The sequence below is a fragment of the Saimiri boliviensis genome, chromosome 1 (assembly GCF_048565385.1).
Source record: "Saimiri boliviensis isolate mSaiBol1 chromosome 1, mSaiBol1.pri, whole genome shotgun sequence".
Lineage (NCBI taxonomy): Eukaryota > Metazoa > Chordata > Mammalia > Primates > Cebidae > Saimiri > Saimiri boliviensis.
The window spans coordinates 72,970,605-72,990,031 of NC_133449.1; the positions used below are offsets into that span (position 1 = coordinate 72,970,605).

At 47.3% G+C, this 19,427-nt stretch overlaps 1 long non-coding RNA gene and 1 other non-coding gene across 4 annotated transcripts in view; both read left to right on the forward strand.

Moving 5' to 3' along the window:
- The window catches only part of LOC104650542 (uncharacterized), an 88,233-nt gene extending 69,449 nt beyond the window's left edge, over positions 1–18,784 (forward strand). Inside the window, exons 7-8 of one of the 3 annotated variants that reach the window (XR_012517622.1) lie at positions 6,199–7,894; positions 8,465–18,784. This is a non-coding gene — a long non-coding RNA (uncharacterized LOC104650542). Of the gene's footprint in view, positions 1–915; positions 1,831–6,198 lie in introns of those variants that run through there. The other 2 variants (XR_012517621.1, XR_012517623.1) reach the window with 2 other exon arrangements.
- Positions 7,678–7,776, forward strand: LOC120362296 (small nucleolar RNA U13). The gene has a single exon (XR_005578250.1). It is a non-coding gene; the product is annotated as a small nucleolar RNA U13 (small nucleolar RNA).
- Positions 18,785–19,427: the final 643 nt, after the last annotated feature.

The window sequence follows — 19,427 nt, forward strand, 5'->3', positions numbered from 1 at the left end:
AGTGCTCTAACTGCACTGTGTCATACATGGCCACTGGCTGCAGGTGCTGTGGAGCTCCTGAAACACAGCTACTGCAACAGAGAAATACATTTTAATTTTAGTTCATTTAAACTAATTTGAATTTAAATAGCCACATGCACATAGGGGTCTCCATACTGGATAGTGCAACGTCCATCATGAGTAGGGGCTCAGGGTTGTCATTCAAGAGCCAAAATACCATGGTGGGTTAAAGCAAGACTATAGGGTAACAAATTTTTGGAGTCATTAGAGATAATATATCTAACACTGCTGTTTTACATATGAAGAAACTTGCCAGAGAGGCAAAGTGACTCGTTGCAGAGCCACAGAGCTGTTCCTGACAGAGGGAAGGCTTCAGGTTCAAGGACAGCATTCTTCCTACCGTGCCGCATTTTGCTCTAGGCCCACTGACCTCTTTCAACATTACAGTAGCCATGTTGCAGATCCTCCATAGCACCTGAATCATTTAGGAGAAGAATAAAGATGTTAATTCACTTTATATTTTATAATCAAATATACCTGTTCAAAATGTAGGATAATTATTAAAATAATAAATGTTGGCTGTGTGCAGTGGCTCATGCCTGTAATCACAGCACTTTGGGAGGCCGAGGCAGGCAGATCATTTGAGGCCAGGAGTTCAAGACCAACCTGGAAACATGGTGAAACCCTGTCTCTACTAAAAAAAAAAAAAAAAAATTACAAAAATTAGTCAGGCAAGGTGGTACACGCCCATAGTCCCAGATACTCAGGAGGCTGAAGCACAAGAATTGCTTGAACCCAGGAGGCGGAGGTTGCAGTGAGCCAAGATCTCACCACTGCACATCAGCCTGAGTGACAGAGCAAGACTCTGCCTCAAAATAATAATGATAATAAACATTGAGTGTCCCTCTTCCACAGGGAAAGGAGGTTAGATAAAGCTGGATTTCCATCTGAAAAGGGAGATGGAGGGGAAATATGGGCAATAACACATGAAGTGAGAGTCAGAAAAAAAATCTGCACATATAAATAGATATATATGGAAGCATCTCATAACGTTATGGTGATTCTTTATGAAGAATGAAGTTGCAGGTGAGTTCTATTTTCCATCCCACCTCCTGGTACTGACGACCTTTGTGTGGCCCTCTCCCACACTGGAGTTTCCCCTAAACGATTCAACGGCATTAAAATCTTGAACCAGGTCATCATCCTCCCATCTTATATATTGTTATCCAGTATTTTAGTCCCATCTCATTTGTGTATATCCTAAATTAGTTTTGTAAATAAGTTTTTCAAGAGTTACCCTCGGCCTCCCTGTGTCATTATTCACCAGTGCTTCTTGCGTCCCCAAGCAGGATAAAGTCTTAGCTCTGGACTGGGTACCTGCTGGCTCCTCTTTCCTTTTCCTGTTTATTTCTGGAAAGCTCAGCGTTTCTAGGAGTTCCAGTGGGGGAATTTTCCAGTGTCTGGTTTCCATGTTGCTGATATCCCCTTATTTGAATATTTCAGCAAGGCTGATATACTTCTTCCTCTTGAAAACCTTAAACTCATTCAAGAGTTTTGTGTCCTGAGGGGTCAGGTGGGAGAGAGTTAGGGAGCGAGTTAGGGAAGAAGGGAGAAAGGAAAGGTGAGAATGGGGGGTGGGGTGGCAGGACTTTGGGGTGATACTGCAGAGGGTGACTCCGAGGAATCGAGTCTCCCGGCCACCAAGATTGATTCATGTACCCCAGCCAGATGGGGGGCTTCCAGGGACTGTGTGGAGTGGAAGAAGGCTGTATCCGTGGAATTGAAAAATCACAGGAAAGCCAGGCATGGTGGTTCACTGTAATCCCAGCACTTTGGGAGGCTGAGGTGGGCGGATCGCCTGAGGTCAGGAGTTCAAGACCAGCCTGGCCAACATGGTGAAACCTGTCTCTACTAAAAATACAAAAATTAGCCGGGTGTGGTGGCGTGCGCCTGTAATCCCAGCTACTCAGAGGCTGAGGTGGGAGAATTGCTTGAACCCAGAGACGAGGTTGCAGTGAGTGGAGATTGTGCCACTGCACTCCAGCCGGCCTGGGCATAAAAGGAAAACTCTGTCTCAGAAAGAAAAGGGAAAAAAAAATCACAGGAGAACAGCAGTGTTTTGCAACTATGGACGGGGGACCCCAGCACAACCGGGGGCAGTGGAAAACCCTAAAACTAACTGGGGACAAATTTTCATCAGATGCGTGAGAGCTCAGAGGCAGGATTAAATTGATTACAAAGCAATAAAGGAATCAAATACGTCTTGCTCATATAGTTTGTGGACGAATTCATACCTGCTACACATGCACATGCATGCACGTGTGCTCATACAAACACACACACACACACACACACACCATTCTTTTCAAACTGTCACCTGTCGTCTAATTTTTGTATCTGCCTTTCTTCACATAGCTTATATAATGGACATGATGCAATGTCATTATCTGCACTTCCCAACCGAGTCAGTAAAGTGTTTTGTCATTTAGATTGCCACACATCACAATATGAAACAACGTCACCTGCTGGGAACAAACAGCCAGGCTGCATTATGTACTACCTAAAGATCCCACGCCCTGCCAACGTTTCTAGAGAAACCTTCTCTTCCCTCCCAGGGAGCCCTTCGCCTTCATACTCCTAAGTCCTCCCTGACCCCATACCTGCTCAGCCCAGCAGGCCCGGCCAGTGCTGGGAATTCTCACCCGGAGGTGAGAGAATAAGGACACTGCTCCTTCCTCAGGAGTCTGGGGCTTCCAGGCAGCCACCAGGTGTCATCAGCAGCTTGGCAGGTGGGTGCATTTCCTGTCCCAGCCACAGCAGAGACTCAGGCTATTTCCTTCACCCTAGAATGGAGTCATTGGTTACTATGTGCAAGTTTGTAAGAATGAAAGGATAAAGGAAAAAAAGATGAAAATTATTGTAGCAATCATTGAGTCTGCCCCCCACCCCATAGTCTCATTCTGCCTCTTTGGATGCATGGTGGAATCATACTTCCCTGCCCTCTGAATCCATGTTGGAAGCCAAGGAAAAGCGAGTGGAGGTGACACTGGTCACTTCCCGGTGGCGAGCCCAGCAACCAATTTGCAATTTGCCACATTTTCCTTCTTCCTGCCACTACTCTGTCTGGTTCCAGATGGCCCCATTCCATCCACTAGGGTCCCTGAGTGAGGAGGACATGGAGGACAGCCTCTAGCCACTCCAAGTAGGGCATGTAGAATGGATACAAATAAGTCTTTGTTTCGTTTTTGTTTTTGTTTTTTGAGACAGAGTTTTGCTTCTGTCACCCAGGCTGGAGTGCAATGACATAGTCTTGGCTCACTGCAACCTCCACCTCCTAGGTTCAAACAATTCTCCTGCCTCAGCCTCCTGAGTAACTGGGATGACAGGTGCCTACCACTATGCCCAGCTAATTTTTGCATTTTTAGTAGAGATGAAGTTTTGCCATGTTGGCCAGGCTGGTCTCGAACTCCTTACCTCAGTTGATCCACCGGCCTCGGCCTCCCAGTGTAATCCACCGGGATTACAGGCAAGAGCCATCGTGCCTGGCCAATCTTTGTGGTTTTTAAGCACTGAGACTTTGGCATCATTTGCTACCACAGCATAACTTAACTTGCCCAGAATGGTTAAACTTTTTTTTTTTTTTTTTTAAGAGGCTCTCACTTTGTTGCCCAGGCTGGTCTCAAACTCCTGGGCTCAAGGGATCCACCTGGCTTGTCCTCCCAAAGTTTTGGGATTACAGGCGTGAGCCACCATGCCTGGCCATAAACTTTTTATAAAAGGATGAACCTACTCAAGATTATAGAAACTTAACAGAAGGAAGGAATGCGTACAGGCTGTTGGGATCATTTTGGGATTCTTCCTCTTTCCTCGTTCACTGACAGGACAGCTTCAATGCCTGGACGCTGCACAGAACACTTTCCTTTCCACTCTTCTGGGAGTCCACCTACTTATTTTCAGGTCATCTCTGCAGGCCTCCATCCTGCCTGCAGCCTGATGGAGATCTGGCTTCCCATTCTGTCAGGCAAGCATTACACAACTTGCAGTTTTCATAAGCCACATGGCAGACTGAGCTCCAGGAAAGCTGGTTGGAAAATGCCATAGGCAACATAAAGAAGATGAAATTCTTGGCAAGGTGCCCATCGAACCTTTTTCTCCTGTGATGCATTGAGAATAAAGGCAGGGCAGACCTATCCATCAGGCACAGCCGGTACAGAGCCCAGAGCTCCTGGTACTTTTAGTGGCCCATGAAAATGCTTTGATTTCTTTGTTTAAACTAGAAGATGGTGTTTTAATATATAATGTTAAAACAGACATACTGTAGGGGAGAAAGATTTCTCACCCATCACAAGGTTCATGGCTAAGGCACCTATAATAAAAGACAAATTAACAAGAGAAAAGCACCCAGATTTATTTAATATACATTTTATGTGGGCTGGGTGCAGTGGCTCACACCTGGAATCCCAGGACTTTGGGGGGCCAAGGCAGGAGGATCACTTGAGCCCAGGAGTTCAAGACTAACCAGGTAACACAGCCAGACCTCATCTCTACTAAAAATTTTAAAAATTGGCCAGGTGCAGTGGTATACACCTGTAGTCCCAGCTACTTTGGAGGGTAGGCTGGGTGTGGTGGTTCACACCTGTAATCCCAGCACTTGGGGAGGCTGAGGCGGGCAGATGACTTGAGGTCAGGAGTTCGAGACCAGCCTGGCCAACATGAAGAAACCCCATCTCTACTAAAAATACAAAATTAGCTGAGCATAGTGATGCATGCCCGTAATCCCAGCTACTTGGGAGACTGAGGCAGGAGAAACCCGGGAGGCGGAGGTTGCAGTGAGACATTGCACTCCAGCCTAGGCAACAAGAGCAGAACTCTGTCTCAAAAACAAAAACAAAAACAAAAACAAAACTGGGAAAACTGTATTTTCTAGACAGCCATGCAGAAGTATGATTGGAGGATAAAAATGTATGATCTAATGACATTAAACTGGAAAGTACTTAGCAAGGCCTGTTTAGATTCTTTTTTATGTTCCTGTGTCTTCAGAGAAAAGGACATTCCTTTCCTTGGGTGTAGGAAGCACATCTCTGGAATGAAGGTTTTCTTCGATAGAAGGTCAGATCATTCTCTTAAGGCCCTCTTCAGGGGAGAAGAGTGAGGAGAAGGTGAGGGTGACCGTCCTGCTTCTCCTATTTTCTCAAAGGCCACCGTGCTGTATTTGTGGATAGTATGTCTTGAACTCAGTATCAACTTAGTAACAAAATATAATTTTTAGTGCTTTTTATAGAAGAAAGGGACCCTGAAGGCAAAAATGGGGACCCACAAAAGTCATACTCTGGCCCTGGAGAAAGAGTTTGAGAGTTTCATAACCAATACACATGTGGGTTACAATGTGGTTCTTGGAACTGAGTATAGACATGGCATTGCTGTGGTCTAGAATGTCTTCTCCTGTGTGAGTGTGTCAAAATTTCCATGACAATCTAGCTCTATGTTTGCTTTTCTAAGGTTAACTCAGGACACCAAAAGGCCATAACTGGTGGGGGAAGAGTCCTGGATCAAAACAACGTGCATGGATATAGCGGATTGTGAGACCGCATAGGGACAGGACTCTGCCCTCACCGGGACGGGGCCCCCACCCCATGCCTGCCAATTAGTAGACTTTGCACCACAATCAGTCTAGCGCCATCCCTGCTGACCTTGCCACCTTGAAGAAACTAAGATAAGCAGCATCCACCCTAAATCTTACTCAAGGGAGTTAATCCTACCACCTGCATGCACACAAGACCAGAATAATGATCTTTGCCCCTTGTCTCATCATAATACCAAAATCCCTGCCCAGGGGAGGGCTTACCCGCTATTTTCTGCTCATGCAACAGAATGTTTATGTGTTAGCATAATTCCTTACCATGCCTGCACACCCTGCACTCCACCCCACACAAGTAGTGAGGCTCATCTACCTCATGAATTATGCATGTCACTCTCCTCACGACCAAAATGCACTCCCCTCAGTGGGGCCAGCCAAGAACTCTTGCTCCTGGGCTAGTTTCCTTGTGTCAGAACACAAGCCCCCATAAAGCCTTGTCTGGGAAACTTGTTTGGCCTTGTGTCAATTGCTATTGCACGGGTGCCTAAGAACCCGTGGTCAGTAGCAATTCCTCTAGCTTGCTCCCCATGCTTACATTTTTCCTTGCTTCTTCCCAGCAGCCTCTGACTTCTCCGAGGAGTCCAGCAGTTTCCAGGGAAGCCAGTATCATACCTGGCTCCAGGGGTGGAGCACAGGCCTGTGTTCAGCACATCAACCCTGATCACGGTGGTCTTCTATGGGTGGTCACCACTCCAGTCCAGCTACAGTGAGTCTTGGAACCACCGCTAGGAATTCTGGGTGAGAGCATGCTTTCCTAGATGGCAGGCTGTGCAAAGGGGAGTCCGTGTTCCTATCCAATTTGCTACTATGATCAAAGTCAAAGGAAATCTCAGAGGAACTGAACCGGAGCCGTGACCAAACCACGCTTGAGTGCTACCATGAGATCTTTTGTGTTACATAAGCCTGTAATTTCCCTTTTCCTGTTAAGCCCATTTGGATTGGGTTTTTCTGTTAGTTTCAACAACCTTACTGGAACTAAATGTGTTTTTATTATCCCCACTTTATAAATTAGGAACAGAGGGACTAAGTCACTTGCCCAAAGCCACAGAGCTAATTCCTATAGAAGCCAGGATTTGATCCCTGGCAGTGTGACTCAGAAATTATCCAGGCTTATCTTAACATGTGCTTTGCATTGATATCAAAGGCTATGTTTTCAAAGATTTCATAAATTTCATCTGCAATGTTCCAGGCATGGGCTACCCAATAAACACTATAAGTATGAACAGATCTAAGCAGAGAACATTTGATACACATAAGAATTTTGTTGGCCGAGTGTGGTGGCTCATGCCTGTAATCCCAGCACTTTGGGAGGCCGAGGTGGGTGGATCACTTGACCTCAAGAGTTTGAGACCAGCCTGGGCAACATGGTGAAACTAAACATGGTCTAGTAGGAATATAGTTTAGTAGAAATATGGTCTCTACTGAAAATACAAAAAAATTAGCCGGGTGTGGTGGCGCATGCCTGTAGTCCCAGCTACTGGGGAGGCTGAGACAAGAGAATTGCTTGAACCTGGGAGGCGAAGGTTGCAGTGAGCCAAGATCATGCCACTGCACTCCAGCCTGGGTGACAGAGCAAGACTCCACCTCAAAAAAAGAAGAAGAAGAAAAAAAAGAATTTTGTCTTTCTCTGTATATGTCTACTTTAAGGAGCTACCCCATTCTGGGAAAACACAGTTGGCACCACGTGAAAAGGCATGCCCATCACCACATTCACAAGGCATGAGACCAGGAATTTAAAAGGCACCCTCACTGCCTCCCGTCCACCTCCCCACCCTCATCTGGCCCCGTCTTCCCACCACGTGCGTCCTCTCCGCCTTCCTTCAGTTCCACACAAGACCCAATTCTCTCCGCCCCCGGCACGGTTTGCCTCCTGGCTGTGTCTCCAGGTTTGCTCCTTGACTCAGCCCATTCCTGGACAACAACAGCTCCTTCCATGTCTTGACTTAGCTGCCTGGACCTCGCCTTCCAGGTCTTCTGAAGCAGCTCACCCCACCTCTCGTCCCTCCTTCCAGGAATGAACTTGTGTCATATTCTCTCTGATCCTTTTGCAGTTACGTGTAAGGATTGGGTTTTCATCCCTATGAGTGAGATGCAGGCCCTCTAACATTGTTACATGTCAGCACATTACCCATCTGACATGAGAAAAGGAATTCTGCCTTGCTTCAAAACGCTTTGGCAAATTCTCATCTACGCGGAAAACAAACACCAAGAGGAAGTAGAGATAATGAGTGTGGACAACCCATGTGAAAAGTTCAGGTGAGAAGGAGAAAATAGAGATTGGGCTGTCCTTGGAAGGGATATGGCATGTGGGGGTAGATGTTGCTCGCTGTACCCTGTGCCCATTCTCCCTCCTGCTACAGTAATAGAGCCTGTATGTTTAACTGTCATATTGAGCCATTCTTGCATTGCTATAAAGAAATACCTGAGACCGGGTAATTTATTAAAAATTTAAAAAGAGAGAAGTTTAACTGGTTCATTGATTTATAAGGAAAAGATCTCATGTGAACTAAAGTGTGAGCTCACTTTTCACCAAGGAGATGGTGCAAGTCACTCATGAGGGATCTGCCCCCACGATCCGAAGGCTTCCTACCAGGCCCTACCTCCAACACTGCGCATTGCATTTCAACATGAGATTTGGGCACGGACAAATACCCAAACAATATTAACTGAGTACCGTTAATAATGGCTCTGACCCCCAGCCTTCCTTGCAGCTAAGCATGGCCATGTGGCTAAATTCTGGCCTGTTGGGAGGTGAATGAAAGTCATACCCCACATGGAAGGGCTCTCCAACTCCCTGTCCCTCTTTCCCGATGCTGCTTGCAACAGTGCACGTTATTGTGAACTGTGTGGAGAAGGCCACCCCTAGGAATGGTGCGGTGAGGACCCTTAAGAAGCTGAGGTTCCTGCCACTAAGGTGCTGCTCTGCCAGCTTATGTGAGAGATAAGTAACTTTCATCTTGTTTAAGCTTTTTAAGTGGATTTGATTATTTGGGGTCTTTATAGCAGTCAGACCTGCTTCCCAATTAATAGTGGTGGTAAAAAAGGATCTTCACTTTCTTTAGTGAATTTTGAACATGGTCAATTGGAGGAATCCAGGAAAAAGTGAGGTTGAAAATACAGAGTGATCTGGAGTGATGGTTAGTACAAGCATCCTGAGAAGGCAAGCGGGAAGAGGTGAAAGGGTGTGGGGGGTGGGGCTGGCCTTGAGGGACTGCTCCACCTGACAAGGGGAAGGGCAAAGTGGGAAGCTGGATTCAGGAGACTTGAGATTCCGTAGTAGGAAGTTGAGCAGTTCCTGCCTCGTGCTTCTAATTTTCCAGCAGAGCAGGAGGCAAGGACCGCTACGGAGAAATCAGTCCAGAGCAGGAAGGTAAACCCGGCAGAGCTTATGTAGAGGCTCACAGGCAGGAGCGCGGGCTGGGCAGCCCTTCCATGACTGTCTGCGTTTATGTCATGTAAGAGCACGAGAGCTAAAAACCAGACACTGACGACTTAACTCCATGTCAAGTACTACACAAGGCTATCACTGAATAGGATTTGAGAGTAAACATTTGTTCTATGATTTTGATCATTAAAAATAAGAATATAACTGGGTGCAGTGGCGCATGCCTGCGGTCGCGGTTGCTGGGGAGGCTGAGGCGGGAACAGTGCTGGAGCCCAGAAGCTCTGGGCTGTAGTGCACTGTGACCATTAGGTGTCTACACTAAGTGAAGCGGGGGCCACCAGGCTGCCCAAGGAGGAGTAAACCAGTCCAGGTTGGAAACTGAGCAGGTCAAAACTCCTGTGCTGATAACTAATGGGATTGCACCTGTGAATAGCTACTGTACTCCAGCCTGGGCAACATTGCAAGACCCTGTCTCTAAAAAAAAAAAAAAAAAAAAGGTTAAAAAATAAACAAAAAAAGAATATTAAAACAGGTTGAAGACCTTATTAAATACATCCAATTTTTGAAAGTTTCTAGCTAAAATGTATTCATCATCTGCAGTTTTCAAATTATAACAGATCCTTTTTTTTTTTTTTAAACTAGGACAATTAGTACCCAAAGAAAACACTTAAGAGTGGTATTGGGGCTCAAAAGCCAGTACCCCAAAATATGTCCATTTGTACAAGTTGAACTCAGAAAGGAGCCTCAAGATCTCTCTGACCTCCTCGTCCCGACCCATCTCTCCCAAAGCACACGAGGAAGCTGTTCTCTGAAGCTCCCTTATCTGCCTAAAGTCTGCACCAACCAAAGAAGAAAACAATTGCCTTTAGCTCCTTCCCTGAGTTTTCATTAACTGAATCAATATTATAGGAAAAATGACTAGCATCTGCCCACAAATTTAGATGGACTTTTGTCACAAATCATTGTCCATTCTGTGGGCCCAGCACGCTCTGCCTCAGGCCATTGTATACTCTTCAAGTCCATTGAATTCCCATAAACGTCATTTGCTACCCTCTAAAATCATCCACACTTCCCCATCTCCCTGGTCTCTGAGAAGAAGGGTATATTCCTCTGAAGCAAGTTGGAGAAAAAAAAGAAGTAGAATACATAAGCCTCTGTACCCCACTGGAGGGTTGGGTCTTCACCCTAAAGGCTCCCGTGTTCATGTAAACTCTAATAAAATAATTTCGTGTGTTCTTTCTCCACTTAATCTGCCTTCTGTGAGTCGAATTTTCAGCAAACCTTCAGAGGGCAACAATGGAGCTTTTTCCTTTGCCTCAACAGTGGCCATTTTTCATTGTGAAGCTGGCATGGTCAGACACCACGCTGAGCTTTTTACATGGCTTAGCTCTCCATCCTGTAAATGGGTGTTTTTATCCTTATTCATAGACTAGGAAGCTGAAGCCCAGAAACATTAAATAACTTGCCCAAATCACACAGCTATTAAAGGGTCAAAATTTGAGCCAAGGAAGATCTGATCTCAAAATCTGTGCCCTTCCCCCTCCTCCCCGCCCACCCCCCACCCCAGACAGAGTCTTGCTTTGTTGCCCAGGCTGGAGTACTGTGGCATGATCTTGGCTCACTGTAACTTCCACCTCCAGGTTCAAGCAATTCTCATTCCTCAGTCTCCTGAGTAGCTAGGACTACAGGCGCACACCACACGCCCAGCTAATTGTTTTGTTTTTAGTAGAGACATGTTGGCCAGGCTGGTCCAGACCTCGTGATCCGCCCACCTCGGCCTCCCAGAGTGCCGGGATTACAGGAATAAACCACCTTGCTCATTGAAAATCTGTGCTCTTAACCACTGCTCTCTGGCTTCTCTTAGTGCAGGGGCTATTCCAGCACCTGACAGGCCAATCTCAAAGTTTTGCTGCTCTTCTAGAAAATTATGGGATCATTATGGAAACAGAATTTCTGGTGGCATACCTAATATCAGGGAGGCCAGTTGGGAAATCAGGTTAGACACACCCTCGTCCCCTCTCCATCCCAATTTGTGCTACAATAAGTGCTGGCCTACAGCCCTGTACTTTGTTCACACCGCCTGGCATTGGCACTACTATGGGCAAAGACCTGCCCGCACCAGCGAGGGCCTCCACTTAAAGTGTAGGGCAGCTGTGTGGCAGACTGCACAGAAACAGTCTGCAATAGCAACACCTTGTGGCGGCCTCTGAAACAATCATCAGGAGAGCTGCTGGACTTCCCCGTTCTCTCCATCACGCCTGCAGGAAGTACTGACTTCCTGGAACCCAATGCTTAGGATTCTTAGAAAGTTTAAAGGGACATTTAGATGATCAGATTTCCTGCTAATAAAAGTAGATGGGAGTTAGGGATAAAAATGAGAAACATGGCCTTATTTGTACATCATGTTTGTATAGATTGCCACCCCTGGGAGTGTCCCCAGAACAGGGCCCAGAACATGGAGAGGTGTGTCAGGTAGCCAGCTGTCCTGGGCTACCTGAAGTGTTGTCCCCCAGAACCTCTTCAGCTCCATTTACAGTGTCTGAGCAGGGGCTCAAAGGACAGCCCCACCATGGGAGAGCAGCCCTAGAAGCTGTCACTCCCTCTCTAGCAGGCACAACTGGTTTCCAGGTAATAAAGCTGCAGTGAATGCAACTTGTCAGCTAGTTCCTCTCAAACTCTGACTTGGTTTGGCAAGCCTGTGGCTTGTTGTCATACCACTAGCCGAAAAGGCCACTTCCCTGTCATCAGATTGCAGAGGCCATAGGGGCTCTTCTGAAACAGAAAGCAAGCTCTTTTCCGAGTGTTAATTTTATTTGCTGTATGTACGTTTTAGCAGATTAAGCACTTAGGGTTGTGATTTTTAAAATATTTCTTCTTTGGGCCAAGGAGTGTTTTAATAAAGCTAAGTTCTTTGTATAAAGCTGCTCCAAATCCCTGACTAATTAATTCCTAAGGAAACAGCACGTGGCTCACAATTACTGGCGGCCCCTCTTCATAAACAGAAACACCAGGGGAGAGAGCCGGCAGCGCACAGCAGCCTGGACCGTGACGGAACCAACCTACACATGTGGCTTTTTGTGACGTTTTACATGAAACTCCGGATTTCAAACTCTTTTTGGAGAAGCAGGCAGTCTGACCATAGTCGTTTTGGATTCTCAAAATAAAGAATGGCTGCTACCTTCTGAGGGGCATGGTGGGTGCCCTGTTCTGCCAGAATTGCCAACACGCCTATTGTCTTAGACTTGCCCAGGGTGTCACAGTCAGAGACAGCCTCCCTTATTCATGCTCCTGCCTGGTGCCCATGGGACTTGAATTTTCTCCCCTTGGAGGGGTGCGCGGCTCTACAGACACTTCTCGTCCGCCTCCCCTGCGGACAGCAAGCTCCTGGAACACATGTCACATGCTTTTCACTTCCTGCTCTATTGCTCCCACCCAACGTGGGCTCTCAATACGTGTTGAAGGCAAGGATCAATGAATAAATGGGCAACTATCGGCTGTAGCCAGGTATGTGCCAGGTATGGTGCTAGGCACCGAAAGGGCCACAAAGTTGTTAGAAGCTACACAGTATCAGGAAGCTCACGGCATAGTGAGAGAGAGAAAAAGCTTATGCAGTGTGTGTGTGGGACTTTAAGTAAACACGCTGTATAACAGTAAAAAGAATGACTTTGCCTGTCCCTGATGAAACTTCAGCAGGGCTGTGCCCTCTCTTGCCACCTTCAGGAAACAGCAGTCTTTCAGTTGTTTGCCCCTGTGAGTTACAACCACTGTCTCCTCTCAGGAGAATGTCCAGTGTTACCTCATCATCAACACTTTGAACTTGATGTGGCATTACATGTTCTCCCATCTCCCCAGCCACCTGAGAAGGGAGATGCGGTAGGTTTTCTCTCTCTCAGTCTCTCTCCCAGCCCCTCCTTTTCCCACCAACAGGCTAATGAGATTCCTGCCCGTAGGAGAAACGATAAAATCACAAGGTGGCGCCCTTGTCTCCAGATGTCAAGGTCGTCTGGATGGCAGATGAGTACAGGTGACTCTTGTGATCATGGGTGCTTTGGGTGTTCCTCAGAGATCCCCTAGACTGGGGGCTTGCCATGTGGAGCTAGGAGAATCTGAAGTTCACCTTGCACTTCCTCCCGGCTGAGGTTGCCGCATAGCCCCTACCAGCCTGGCCATATTGGGTGGGATTTCAGATGTCCCCACAATGGCTGCCTTGGAGACTTTCCACTGGTCCTCCAGAAGCAACAGTGCTCCCCTTGCTCTGCCTTCGGTGGAGGGAAGTTCCTTCTCTCTCTCTGCCTGGCCCCAGGCTGCTTCGGCTCTCTCAGGCCCTGGTCCCTGGAGTCCCCAGCTACAGAGAACCTTGGTTTCTCCTTTTCTCTTGTAGGCTCACAGCATAGCCCTGTCCCAAGACATCATCCCAAAATTACCTCAACCGTTCTATCGTCCTCAAGCTGATCAGGGGAGGGAGGACCAAGAATCTTGAAACCTAAACACTACATTCGATGATGTCCCTCTAACTTATTTTGGAATCTGATATCTCTTTAACAAAAATTATAAAAATGGAGGCAAAGAGAGCCCTATTTTTACATCTTGTTCTAATAAATAACAGGCACCCTTAAAAGAATGCAGACAAACACTTCTATGGAAATTTAAAGGAGCATAAGCCTTCTTCCAGTATAGGGAGAGAACCAAGGAAGACTTCCTGAAGGAAGTGGCCTTTGAGTGGGCCTTGGACCATGTGGAGATCAGGGGTGAGAGTATTCTGGGCAAAGAGTCCAGCATAGGGAAGGCTCACCGGCAGGAATTGTGACATATTAATGCTGTCTTAGAGACATTTACATTGCCAGAAACAGATACTCAAATTACTTCAAAGAGAGAATTGGAAGGGTTTCTGTGAACACCTCCAGAACTGTGGTTCTCAAAGTGCAATCCCTGGGCCAGCAGCATCACCTGGGAACTTGTTAGAAATGCACATTCTCAGATTCCACCCCAGAGCTTTGAATCAGAAAGGAGCTCCGGGGACTGGTGGTAGCAGCCCTCTTACAGGCCCTCCAGGTGATTCTCATCCAGGGAAGCTTGGGAACCCCTGGGATGGAATATTCTCAGGAACCCCTCCTTTGTGAAGAACTGATGACATAGGCTATTTCTAGGGAGGAAATGGGGCTGCTGGGTGCACAGGTGAGAGAGGTAGGAGGCTTTGTAATTGTGTACCATGTGCATATATTACCTATTAAGAAAATGAGAAACTAATGTGTTTAATCCCCTGTCTTTCCCCATCTGCTTCTCTCCTACTCTATGGCTGCTCCTCCACCTCCCTCCTCAAATGGCGTTCTCCAGTTCCTGGGTAAGCTGATTTTCTGTTCTCCCTTCCCCACTCTTCTCTTGCCTGGTCTTTATTACAAGGTGTGCCAAGCCTCATAAGGACTGTCGAAGAGAACAGAAGAGAGACTGCGCTGGTAGCTGTAGAATTCTGCCAGAAGAGCTGGCAGTTACCTATGGTCAACCGAGGTTCAGAAAACATTACATACAATAAGATATTTTGAGAGAGAGAGAGAGAAAGTGATTGCATTCACGTAAGTTTTGTTACAGTGTAAGAGTGAAATGCCTTTCGATGAGAGTAATGAGGAAGATGGGTGGTAGACACAGCCCTTCCCCTCGCTTCTGTAGCCTTATTACTGCATTGACCCTTGGCGTCACCTACACGGGGGGATGTTCTAGGATAGTGTGCTGGGACGCTCTTCTCTGCTTCTAATGGAAGAATGTTATTGAGGACGTTGGTTAACGCTGTGTGTTGACAAGACTAGCCATGCTGAAGGCTTACATCTCTCTATGTACAGATGAGAGCTGATCTGACTCCAGGCTTTGTTGCCTGATGTGTGGAAAGTGACGCCAAGACACCAAGCTGAAGCGCAGAAAGAGGGTTCTCACAAAGCAGCCAAGTGCGGAGACGAGAGCAAACTTCACATCTGCCTCCCTGGGGAGTTGGGGCTAGAGATTTTAAGGGGTCTGGATGAGTGTGGGGCTGAGATGTAGAGATCATTGCTTGGTCAAAGAGTGCAGGGTGAAGCCACGGGCTGGGGGACCCAGAAACCACATTCCCATGCCAGCTTGGTTCCTCTGTGGGGGTCTTCAGATTGGTTGGTATCAGCCATTCTGCTGGAATTCAGGATCTGAAAAACATCTTAAGCAATCCTTAAACGAAAGCCTTAAGATGCTAACGTCAGAGATCCTATCTGCAAGAATGATGGGAATGCAAATGGTCATATGTGACTTTCAGTTAGCAGGTGGCTACCAGGAAGTCTGCCAAGTGCAGCCTGATTAGTGCTTAATTATATTTCTGCCAGAACCTGGTGTGTAAGTTTTGTTAATCCTGCGAGGAGGCTTTCAGCAAGAGACCAGACCACACATTCTAGCAGTGGCGTTTTCTAAGGAGGCAAAGCCCATGCAAGTGTCTCTTTCTCCTCTTGCCAGGTGACCCTGGTATAGGCAGATGCCTCCCTCTCAGCCAGCCCGTCCCTGTCTTCCTTTCTGCGTGGAGCTCCTCTCTTCCTCCCTCCTGGCAGCAGGCTGAAGCAGCAGCACGGGCTCCTGGCATGGGAGGAAGCACATAGCCCCTCACCCTGGCCCTGCTGCGGATCCTGTAGGCCAGGCTGCCCAGATCACAGTGGCAAGACTGGAGACTCAGCTGGGGTGGCGGCTGTGAAATCGAGCCCGCCTCCCAGGCTGCGTCGTCAGAAACCATTTAGGACTAACGGACTTAGAAAAGGGAGGCTGTCGGCTCAAGCCTGTAATCCCAGCACTTTGGGAGGCTGAGGCGGGTGGATCACGAGGTCGAGAGATCGAGACCATCCTGGTCAACATGGTGAAACCCCGTCTCTACTAAAAACACAAAAAATTACCTGGGCATGGTGGCGCGTGCCTGTAATCCCAGCTACTCAGGAGGCTGAGGCAGGAGAATTGCCGGAACCCGGGAGGCGGAGGTTGCGGTGAGCCGAGATCGCGCCATTGCACTCCAGCCTGGGTAACAAGAGCGAAATTCCGTCTCAAAAAAAAAAAAAAAAAAAAAGGGAGGCTGTTCTGCGAATCTAAAGGTAGCTTCCCAGAGTACTCTGCACTGGAGCTGGGGGCCCAAGCCCCAGATAATAGTGTTACAGACATTCTGTGCCCTCGTTAGAGCCTACTGAGCACACATATTCCTTGGGAACCTCATGGGGACAAACTGCTTAGATTCATCTCCCATTTCCTAATCAGTTGTGTGGCCTCGGGCAAATTATTTCACCTCTCGGTGCCTCAGTTTTCTCATTAGTAAAATGGGCGTGAGGTCATTGTGTTAATGAATTTACACATGTAAGCACTTTGGGCCACAGTTGGTTCACGGCTAGCACTAAGCTAATGTTACCTGTTGCCACTCCCACCTAAGGCCAGTCCCTCCTGGAACCTGGCCCTGTCGGTGTTCCGTCTCTTCCTCTCAACCATATTCCTGTCAGGGTCGGTGGCACCCCTGTTCATCCAGTTGAGCTAGCCACAAATCTAGAGGTCACCCCACTCCCCATCCCCACAAACCATCATCAAGGCTCATCAACCTTATTAACCTCCTTAAAATCTTCCAGATTTGTTCCCCTCTGTCCTTCTCTACAACTTCTCCCCAGACCTAGCCCAGTGGCCCCCAACTTCAAACACCCAGCCACTACCCATTTCCACCCTGCAGCCAGAGTCACGCTTGGAAATGCAGACCTGATCTTGTCACCCCTCTCTGGCCTTGTGCTGCTGAAATCTCTTAATGACTTTCCACTCCTCTTAGAGCAGGCGTCCCCAAACTACAGCCCGCGTGCGGCCCCCTGAGGCCATTTATCCAGCCCCCCGCCGCACTTCAGGAAGGGGCACCTCTTTCATTGGTGGTCAGTGAGAGGAGCATAGTATGTGGCGGCCCTCCAACGGTCTGAGGGACAGTGAACTGGCCCCCTGTGTAAAAAGTTTGGGGATACCTGTTTAGGGTGAAAATCAAAACCCTGGCACCCATGCAGACTGACTCTGTTGGAATGTTGTTGGTCCTGAGGATCAGAAACCCTAGCAAACCAGGCTTAAAATATGGGCAGTTTATTAGCTTCCTAAAAGGGAGACTGGATGGGGTGGGCTTCAGGCATTGAATGATTAAGGCTCTAGCACCACGTCCTGCTTTCTCGGCCCTGCCTTCCTCCCCGGGTGCCAGCTTTGTTCACAGTTCAGCTAGCATTCTTTTGATCAACATCAAGTGGAACACTTCCAGAGAAAAAAGAGAACATCTTGCCCAGCCATGAAATAAAACTCCTTCCTGTCAGCCTGAGTGAGCCAGCTGAGGCCACATGCCCATTCCCAACCAAAAAATTCCGAGTGACACGCTGTGCACCGAGTCCTTCCATGTGCTGCCCCTGGTGGGAAACGGGTTCTTCAGGACAAAAACACATTGAAATCATGCTGAAAGATACAGCTAGTATTAAAACCAGAAAGCTTTGCTTGACTGATGCTCAACTCTGAAGAATATGGAAGAGATAAGCATGAACCTTAAAGCTCCCCCCCCGTTCTCAGTGACGGATCTAGGACCACAGGTCCCCAGGGCCTTGACCCCACGGAGAAGGGCAGCAAGAGCTGAGGGCTTGAGCACCGAGGGAGGACAGAGGGCAAGGGGCTTGCTGGCCTCAGAGGAGACTCAACGGATGCGATGGAGAGAAGAAGAACGTGCTGTCGTAGCATCTTCTGTACCCGGGCTGGGTTCTCAACCGGCTGGTAGTTTTCTTTCTGAAAATGGACTTAGCCACCACAGACTTGAAAGCAGGGACTTGATCAGCTGTTGTACATGATGCTCACCGCAGCACTATTCATGATAGCCTTTTGGTGAAGCCTTTTGATTCGCCTTTTGGTGAAAACAACCCGAACGTCCATCTACGGAGGAGTGGATAAACAAACTGTGCTGTGCACATACAATGGAATATTATCCAGCCTTAAAAAGGAATAAAGGAATGAAATTCTAACACGTGTCAAATAAAATGTATAGGAGGCCATTGTTTTGGGCTAAGCTCCTGTACCAGGCCCCAGTAAGATCAGATTAAAAATGAAAATGGAGTCACCCATGCTAAAGTTCCACATCACTAAACCCAAATTAACTTATTATCTGTAGTTCTGAGAAATCAGGATTGAGAGATAACAGTCAATGTCCCAAACAGGCCAGCTTCAATCTTCAATCCACAGGATAATGAAGTTCACTAATCAGTGATTTTTCTATTTTTCTATCTCCTTATCTGTGCCTTACAAGGAAAAAGTAGCTGTGAAACAACTAATACACTTTGCTCTTTGCTTCTGCTCTCTCCAGTTCTTTTCTGTAAGGCCAACCTCTGGCTCAGCTTATTGGAACATATATTCTTTTTTTTTTTTTTTTTTTTCCTGAGACAGAGGCTCACTCTGTTGTCCAGGCTGGAGTGCAATGGCATGATCTCTGCTCACTGCAACCTCTACCTCCCAGGTTCAAGTGATTCTTGTGTCTCAGCCTTCCAAATAGCTGGGATTCCAGGCCCACGCCACCATGCCCTGTTAATTTTTGTATTTTTTATAGAGACAGGGTTTTACCGTGTTGGCCAGGCTGGTCTCAAACTCCTGACCTGAAGTGGTCACCTGCCTCAGCCTCCCAAAGTGCTGGGATTACAGGTATGAGCCACCGTGCCTGGCCCAGAACATGTATTCTGTTTTATGGAATGAAGTGTTGCCCAATTATAGAATCACAAATAAAGTCAGTTGAGATCCTTAAACTGGATTTGTTGTAATTTTGTCTTTTGACATATATTACAATATGGACAAACCTTGAAAATAATATAGTAAGTGAAATAGGCCAGACACAAAAGGACAAATATTATATGATTCCACTTATGTGAGCTACCTAAAGCAGTCAAATTCATAGAGACGGAAAGCAGAATGGTGGTTGCCAGGGGTTGGGATGGCGATGGGAGGCAGAGTGAGGAGTTACGCACCCAGTGTCAGAGCGTGGGATGATTAAAAAGTTCTGGCCGGGTGCAGTGGCTCATGCCTGTAATCCCAGCACTTTGGGATGCTGAGGTGGGAGGACTGCTTAAAGTCAGGAGATTGAGACCAGCCTGCCTAACATGGTGAAACCCTGTCTCTACTAAAAATACAAAAATTAGCCAGGCATGGTGGCATGTGTCTGTAATCTCAGCTACTCAGGAGGGTAAGGCAGGAGAATCCCTTGAACCCAGGAGGTGGAAGCTTCAAAGAGCCAAGATGGGGCCACTGCACTCCAGCCTGGGCGGCAGAGTGTGACTGCCTCAAATAAACAAATAAAGTTCTAGTGCTGGGAGATACTGATGGCTGCACAATGGGAATGAACTTACCACCACTGAATCGCATCATTGGGAAATGGTT